The sequence below is a fragment of the Arachis ipaensis genome, chromosome B7 (genome assembly GCF_059453495.1).
Source record: "Arachis ipaensis isolate K30076 ecotype BB chromosome B7, ASM5945349v1, whole genome shotgun sequence".
NCBI classification, from domain to species: domain Eukaryota; kingdom Viridiplantae; phylum Streptophyta; class Magnoliopsida; order Fabales; family Fabaceae; genus Arachis; species Arachis ipaensis.
Genome location: NC_142442.1, coordinates 123,198,523 through 123,207,351, shown reverse-complemented (window position 1 = coordinate 123,207,351; position 8,829 = coordinate 123,198,523). Strand labels below are relative to the sequence as shown.

The 8,829-nt window shown below is 35.4% G+C and overlaps 1 non-coding gene across 1 annotated transcript; it reads left to right on the top strand.

Annotated features, from left to right (window-relative positions):
• The first annotated feature begins 3,380 nt into the window (after positions 1-3,380).
• Positions 3,381-3,489, top strand: LOC148553972 (small nucleolar RNA R71). The gene has a single exon (XR_015893663.1). It is a non-coding gene; the product is annotated as a small nucleolar RNA R71 (small nucleolar RNA).
• The last annotated feature ends 5,340 nt before the right edge of the window (positions 3,490-8,829 follow it).

The window sequence follows — 8,829 nt, the reverse complement described above, 5'->3', positions numbered from 1 at the left end:
GGAACATTGAACCTGGAATGGAGAATAAGTAAACCTAACCTAAGAGAAATCCTAAATCCTAAAACCTAGAGAGAGGAGAGAGCCTCTCTCTCTAGAAACTACATCTAAAACCTAAATTGTGAATAATGAATGAATGAATTGATTCCCCCACTCTGTAGCCCCAAATCTGTGTTTTCTGGGCCAAAAACTGGGTCAAAAACAGCCCAGAAATCGGGGCAATTTCTGATACATCCAGCACGCGGCACTGTCACGCGTACGTGTCGTCCACGCGTACGCGTGGATTGAATTTTCTCCAGGTCATGCGTACGCGTGATTCACGCATGTGCATCACTTAACAGCATGGCAACTATTGCAAATTATATATCATTTCGAAGCCCCAGATGTTAGCTTTCCAACGCAACTAGAACCGCCTCATTTGGACTTTTGTAGCTCAAGTTATGGTCGATTTAGTACCAGGAGGTCAGGCTGGACAGCTTAGCAATTCCTTCAATTTCTTGTATTCCTTCCACTTTTGCTTGCTTCCTTTACATCCTCTAAGCCATTCCTTCCCTGTAATCCCTGAAAACACTTAACACACATATCAAGGCATCGAATGGTAATAAGAGAGGATTACACATAGCAAAATTAAGGCCAACGAAGCATGTTTTCAATCATGGCACAAAATTAGGAAGGAAAATGTAAAACCATGCAATTAGTATGAATAAGTGTGCAAAGACTTGATGAAAACCACTCAATTGAGCACAAGATAAACCATAAAATAGTGGTTTATCAGAGTGCATGCAAGGGAACCTCTATGGTCTCTACATGAGCCTTTGCTTCCTTTAATTCTTGGATAAGAATTTTTTCAGTGGGTGAAGAACTGAAGATTGATGGTTTAGAGGTTATAGAAACTCTCGTTGTAAGTATAGTTACTAAACCAAGCAATCAACCTTTCTTACAAAAGTTTTTGGTTGTCACAAGTAACAAACCCCTTTAAAAATTGTTAACCGAGTATTCAAACCTCGGGTCGTCTTCTCAAGGAACTGCAAGGAAGTATGTTCTTATTACTGGCTATAAAGGTTGTAATCGGGGTTTAGAAGGTGAGAAGCAAGTGATTTAAATGACAAGTAAAGTAGATGGCAATTGAAATAAATAAACACTGTAAAGCAACTTTTGGCAAGGTAAGAGAAATTAGAAGTCTAACTTGGTTATCTCCCTCAACAATAATGAAAGTTGAATCTAAATTCCACTTAGTTAACCTTTACTAAAGTAAAGGAAAGTCAAGGGACTAATTAGTTTGACCTTCGAATCCTATTTATTTTCCTAAGAAAAAGTTGGGATTATTGAAGTTCAGTTCAATTAGCAAGATAACAATTATCAATTATGCTGAGTTTAATAATGTTGAGTTACTGATTTCTTAACCAAGACCAAAAGGGAAAAAGTAAAATTGTTGGAATAAAAATGTCCTTAGATGGGAAGCAAAGGTAACACAAATTAAAGAGAAAGCAATCAATAACTGAAATACCTCAAATAATCATTAATTTAAATCATAACATGGGAAGGATTCATAAGTCAAGTTGGCAACATTTATAGGTACGAATAAAAGCATTAAAGTAAATATTAAACCTGGATCGAGAGTCACTCTTACAAACTAAGAGAAGTCCTAAATCCTAATCCTAATCCTAAGAGAGAGAGGAGAGAACCTCTCTCAAACTAAATCTAAATCATGGAAAGTGAAAATTGGCGAGCTCCCTCTGAATGGATGCATTCCTACACTTTATAGCCTCTAATCTGTGCTTTCTGGGCCGAAAACTGGGTCAAAAACAGTCCAGAAATCGCCCCCTGTGTATTCTTGTGCGTTCAGGTCGCGGACAAGTGACGCGGAGGCGTCGTCCACGCGGCCGCGCGGATTGAAGTTCGCAGATGCAACGCGTCCGCATGGATCACGCGTTCGCGTCGCCTAGCGTCAGGGCAACAATGGCATATTATATATCAAATCGAAGCCCCGGACGTTAGCTTTCCAACGCAACTAGAACTGCATCGTTTGAACCTCTGTAGCTAAAGTTATAGCCGTTTGAGTGCGAAGAGGTCAGGCTGGACAGCTTAGCAGTTTCTCCAACTTCTTGTATTTCTTCCACTTTTGCATGCTTCCTTTCCATCCTCTGAGCCATTCCTACCCTGTAATCTCTGAAAACACTCAACACACATATCAAGGCATCTAATGGTAATAAGAGAGGATTAATAATAAGCAAATATAAGATCAAAGAAGCATATTTTCAATCATAGTACAAAATCAGGAAGGGAATATAAAACCATGCAAATATTATGAATAAGTGGGTAAAGAGTTGATAAAATCCGCTCAATTGAGCACAAGATAAACCATAAAATAGTGGTTTATCAGTGGGTGCTGAACACCCAGTAAGTGTGCCATTACTGGCGTTCAACGCCAGTTCTGGTGGTTCTTTGGGCATTGAACGCCCAGTAAGACCTTCCCTACTGGCGTTCAACGCCAGATTCCCTTCCAATTTGGGTGTTGAACACCAGCTTTGATGCTTGTTTGGGCGTTGAACGCCCTGTGAGATCTTCCTCACTAGCATTCAATACCATCCCAGTTTCTCTAGATTCGGCCTCATCCTCAGTGGTGATGGCCTTGCACTCTTCTCTTGGGTTTACTTTAGTGTTACTGGGAAGAGTGTCAGGAGGAGTCTCAGGGATTCTCTTACTCAGTTGACTAACTTGTACCTCTAGATTTCTAATGGAGGACCTTGTTTCAGTTATGAAACTATGAGTGGTCTTAGAGAGGTTGGAGACTATAGTGACTAAGTTAGAAAGGCTCTGCCTAGGAGTCTCCATATGTTCCTGAGAAGATGGGAATGGTGGCCTGTTGTTAAACCTATTTTGGGTTCTTCCACCTTGATTTTTATTGAAGCCTTGCTGAGGCTTCTGTTGATCCTTCCATGAAAGGTTATGATGGTTCTTCCATGAGGGGTTGTAGGTGTTTCCATAGGGTTCCCCCATGTAATTCACCTCCTCCATCATGGGTTGTTCAGGATCATAAGCTTCTCCTTCAGAGGAAGCTTCTTGAGTCCTACTAGTTGCAGCTTGCATTCCAGTCAAATGATGAAAGATCATATTGATCTGTTGGGTCAAGATCTTATTTTGAGCCAATATGGCAGTCAGGGTGTCTACTTCAAGAACTCCTTTCTTCTGAGCTACCCCATTATTCACAGGGTTTCTCTCAGAAGTGTACATGAATTGGTTGTTTACAACCATCTCAATGAGTTCTCTTGCTTCTGCAGGCATTTTCTTCAAGTGGAGTGATCCACCTGCAGAGCTGTCCAATGATATTTTGGACATCTCAGAAAGACCATCATAGAAGATACCTAGGATAGACCATTCTGAGAGCATGTCAAGAGGACACCTCCTGATCAGTTTCTTGTATCTTTTCCAAGCTTCATATAGGGATTCACCTTCTTTTTGTCTGAAGATTTGAACTTCCACTCTGATTTTACTCATCTTTTGAGGAGAAAAGAATTTGGCCAAGAAAGAATTGACTAATTTTTTCCAATAGTCTAGGATTTCTTTAGGTTGAGAACCCAACCATATCCTAGCTCTGTCTCTAACTGCAAAGGGAAAGAGCATAAGTCTATAGACCTCAAGATCCACTCCATTGGTCTTAACAGTGTTATAGATTTGCAAAAATTCAGATAGAAACTGATGTGGATCTTCCAGTGAAAGTCCATAGAACTTGCAATTATGTTGCATTAGAGAGACTAATTGAAGTTTAAGCTCAAAGTTGTTTGCTCTAATGGCAGGTATGGAGATATTTCTCCCATCGGAATCAGAAGTTGGTATGGTGTAGTCACCAAGAACCTTTCTTGCATCTTCTCCATTGTTAGCATTGTCTGCCATGCTTTTAGCTTCTTGTTCGAAAATCCCTGTGAGGTTTCCTTCGAAATGTTGTGCTTTAACTTGTTGTAGACACCTCTTCAAGGTCCTCTCAGGATCAGGATCAAGATTAAAGAGAGGTTCTTTATCTCTGTTCCTGCTCATAAGCAAGAAAAAGAAAACAAGAAAGAAGAAGAATAGGAGCTCTATGTTCAAGAACAGAGGACTCCCTATGAGATGTGAAGAAGAAAGAAGAATGATGATAAAAAGAAGAGAGAAAGAATTTGGAAATAGAGAGGGGGAGAGAAGTATCAGTAATTCAAAAATAAAGAAGAATGAGATTTTAAAATTAAAATATTTTTGTTTTATTTTTATTTATTAATTAAATTCAAAAATAAAAATTAATTAACTAAAAATTTAATTAATGAATTTCAAAAAAGAAGAGAGAGAAATAGAAAAGATATTTTTGAAAATTAGAAGAGAGAGAAAGAAGAATTAGTTAGGAAGTTTTAAAAAAGAAGAAAGAGAAAACAAGCAACTAATTAAGAAAAGATTTGAAAACACGATAAGATGGAAGATTAGAAAAGATTTGATTTTAAAATTTAAAATTAGAAAAGATAAGATAGAAATTGAAAAAGAATTGAAAAATATTTGATTTTAAAATTTAAAAACAAGATAGGATAAGATAGAATCACAATTAAAAGAAAAGATTTGAAAAGATTTGAAAAAGATAAGATTTTGAAAATTGATTTTTGAAAAATATTTGATTTTTTGAAATTTGAAATTTGAAATTTGAAATTTTAATTTTTGAAATTGAATTTTTAAAATTTGAATTTGAAATAGAATAAGATAGGATTTTTGAATTTTAAAGAAAGATAAAAAGATAAGATAGTGGTTTGAAAAAGATATGATTTTTTGAAAAGATTTTATTTTGAAAAAATTTGAATTTGAAATTAAAAACTAAGATAAGATAAGATAGTGATTTTGAAATTAAAATTTGAAATCTTTTTTTATGATTTTCGAAAATTAAGATGAAAAAGATAAAAAGATAATTTTTTTTGAATTAATGAAGAAAGAGAAAAACAAACAAAAAGACACCAAACTTAAAATTTTTAGATCTAAGACACCTAGAATTCGAAAATTGCAAAGAAAAACACAAAGAGACACCAAATTTAAAAATTTTAAAATCAAAACAAGAATACTTTGAAGATCAAGAAGAACACTAAGAACAAAACTTAAAGAATTTAAAGAACATGCAAAGGACACCAAACTTAAAAATTTTGAAAACCTAAGATACTAATTTCAAAAATTTTAAAAGAAAAGACATAAAAAGACACCAAACTTAAAAATTGACAAAAGATTCAAACAAAAGACACTATTTTTGAAAATTTTATTGAAAGAAGACTCAAGAAATTCGAAAGGACTTAAACAAGAACAAGAACAAAGACTCAAACCAAAGATCAAGATTAATAAAGTAAAGAAAAGGTTTTTGAAATTTTTTATTTTTTTTATTTTTCGAAAAAGAAAATAAAAGACTCAAATAAAATTAAAAACAATACCTAATCTAAGCAACAAAATAATCCATTAGTTTGTTCAAACTCGAACAATCCCCGACAACAGTACCAAAAACTTGGTGCGCGAAATTACAGTTCGCACAACTGAACCAGCAAGTGCATTGGGTCGTCCAAGTAATACCTGAGTGAGTCAGGGTCGATTCCACGAGGATTGTTGGCTTGAATCAAGCTGTGGTTGTTTTGTAGATCTTAGTCAGGCAGATAGAAAAGTTGTTTGTTTGTTTAAAGCACATAAAAGTAAAATAAAGATAATGTTACTCAATTGAAGGTGAATGCAATGATAAGAAGATGGTTATGGTTTTGGAGATGCTTTATTCTTCTGGATCAATTCAGTTTTACTGTCTCCTCTAACCGTGAATGATTTCTTCTATGGCAGGCTGTATGTGATCAACGCCTTTCTTGAGAGGTCGCTGATTCTCCTCCAGAGCTGAACACCAGGGTTAGTGCGCACCCAATCTGATTGAGGGTGAAGCTCCTGCAGTCCATTCCCCTTAGTGATCCTACTCAAAACACCACAGACAAGGTCAAATCTTCTGGATCAGAGAATGATGCGCCTTTGGTTCTAGCCTCTACCACAAAGACTCTAATCTCCCTATACCTCGGCTAAACTAGTGTCTCGAGAAGTCTCCAACGAAGTCGTGGATTAGCCGTCTAAGAGATGTATAATCAAGCTAATGGTTCATCATTGTCCGATGAAAGACTCACTTTGAACCCATGTAGAATGAGATAACCTTGTGCCGGTTCAACGCATTCATAAGGATGAAGAACGAAGATACATCTTAGAATAAAGAATCAAACACGGATTGAAGATAGAACAGTAATACTTTTATTAATCCATAAAACTCAGCAGAGCTCCTCCCCTCAACCTAGGAGGTTGAGACTCATACTGATAGAAAATACAATGAAACGTGTAAAGTGTTCAAAAAAGGCCTCTGACTCTCCCGAAAGTATAAAAGTTCTCAAATAAATACTAGACTAATGACTAAGGATTACAGAAATATGATAGGCTTAGGCTTGTAGTGCGAAAATCCACTTCCGGAGCCCACTTGGTGAGTGTTTGGGCTAAGCTTTAGTGTCTCCCACGTGCTAGGATGCTCCTTGGGCATTGAACGCTGGCTAGGGATACCTTTATGGGCGTTGGACACTGGCCACTTTTCTGTGGGCGTTGGACGCCAGAATTGGGTAGATGGCTGGCGTTGAATACCAGTTTTGTGACTTCAATTCTGAAGCAAACTATCCATTATTATACAATGATGGAAAGCCCTGGATGTTAGCTTTCCATAGCCATTGAGAACGCTCCATTTGAACTTCTATAGCTCCAGCAAAGCTCTTTCGAGTGCAAGGAGGTCAGATACTAACAGCATCTGTAGTGCTTTCTCTGCCTCTGAATCAGACTTTTGCTCCAGCTCCTCAATTTCAGCCAGAAGATTCCTAAAATTGCATAAAAACACAAAAACTCATAGTAGAATCCAAAAATGTGAATTTTGCACTAAAACCTATGAAAACATAATAAAACTTAAATAAAACAGGCTAAAAATTATATGAAAATGATGCCAAAAAACGTATAAAATATCCGCTCATCAGATAACCACTGCTTGCTCAGTCCAGCAATCCTTGTGGGATAAACCCTCACTCACTTGAGGTATTACTTGGATGACCTGGTGCACTTACCGGTTAAGTTGTGCGGAGTTCTAAATTTTGCGCACCAAGTTTTTGGCGTCGTTGCCAGGGATTGTTCGAGATTAACAAACTAACGGTTGTCTTGTTCCTTAGATCATGTACTTTTCACTGTTTTTCTTTTGTTTGTGTTTCTTGTTAAATTTTTCAAACTTTCTTGGTTTCTTTTTTAAAATTAAAAAAAATATTTTCTTTTATTTGAATCTTGTGTCAATTTTTAAGTTTGGTGTCTTTTTGGTGTTTTCTTTTTCTTGAAATTTTTGAAATTTGTGTTCTTGATTGTTCTTCCTTGTGTTCGAATTTGTTCTTGGTATTTTTCTTTGTTTGATTTCAAAATCTTTAAGTTTGGTGTCTTGTTGTGTTTTCCTTTCAAATTTTCGAAATTCGTCTCCTTTGATTTCAAAAATTTTAAGTTTGGTGTCTTTTGGTATTAGTCTTTTTAATTTTTCAAAATTAAAAATTTCAAATTTCAAATTTCTTGTTATCTTATTTTGATTTAATTTCAAATTTTAACTTTGGTGTCTTGTTAATTTTTTTTTTTTATCTTTTTATCTTTTCAGATCTTTACCTTATCTTTTTTTCCTTTTCTTTGAATTTCAAATTTTGTTATCTTATCTTATTTTAATTTCAAATTTTAAAATTCAAATTTTAAATTCAAAATTTTAAAAATCAAATATTTTCAAATTTCAAATCTTATCTTTCTTTGTTTTACATTTTCTTCCAAATTCAATTTGCAAAAATCTTCTTTTAACTTTCTCTCTTTTCAAATTTTAAAATTTTCAAAATCAAATCTTTTATTTTGTTTTCAAATCTTGTTAGTTAGTTAATTACTTTTTTTATCTTATTTTAACTTTAAACGTTTGGTGTCTCTTTAATTCTTTCTTTCCTCTTTTTCAAATCTTCCTAACTTCTTTCTCTTCCTTCTTTTTCGAAAATCTTAATCTCTTTCTCTCTCTTCTTTTTCGAAAATATTATACTACTTTCTATCTCATCTTTTTCAAAAGAATTTATCTCTATCTCCCTTTCTAATTTTGAAAATTATTATTAATTAAAGGGCACCTACAATTTCCTTTCTTTCTATCTACTTCTTTCACAAGGAGACCTCTACACTCTGATATAGAGACTCCTTTCTTCTTCTCTTCTTGGTTTCTTTCTTTTGTTTATGAGCAGGAATAGGGATAAAGAATCTCTCTTTGATCTGGATCTGGAACCTGAAAGAACACTAAGGAAACGTCTACAGCAAGCTTAAACTAGCAGAGCCAAGAGTAACATTACAGAAGCTCTTGAGCAAGAAGCTGAAAATATAACAATGGCAGCCAACCCAGATAATAGAGGAGATGCAAGAAAGGTCCTTAGATCTTACATTGCCCTCAATTCTGACTTCTATGGGTGCAGCATCTCCATCCCTGCCATTAATGCCAACAATTTTGAGCTGAAGCCTCAACTGGTCACTCTAGTTCAACAAAACTGCCAGTTTCATGGACTTTCATAGGAAGATCCTAATAAATTCATATCTGACTTCCTGCAGATATGTGACACTGTCAAAACTAATGGAGTAGATCTAGAAGCTTACAAGCTTATTCTCTTTCCCTTTACGGTTAGAGACAAAGCTAGGCTGTGGCTGGATTCTCAACCTAAGGAGAGCCTAGATACATGGGAGAAGGTGGTCAACGGATTCTTGACAAAATTCTTTCCATCTCAAAAGCTAATC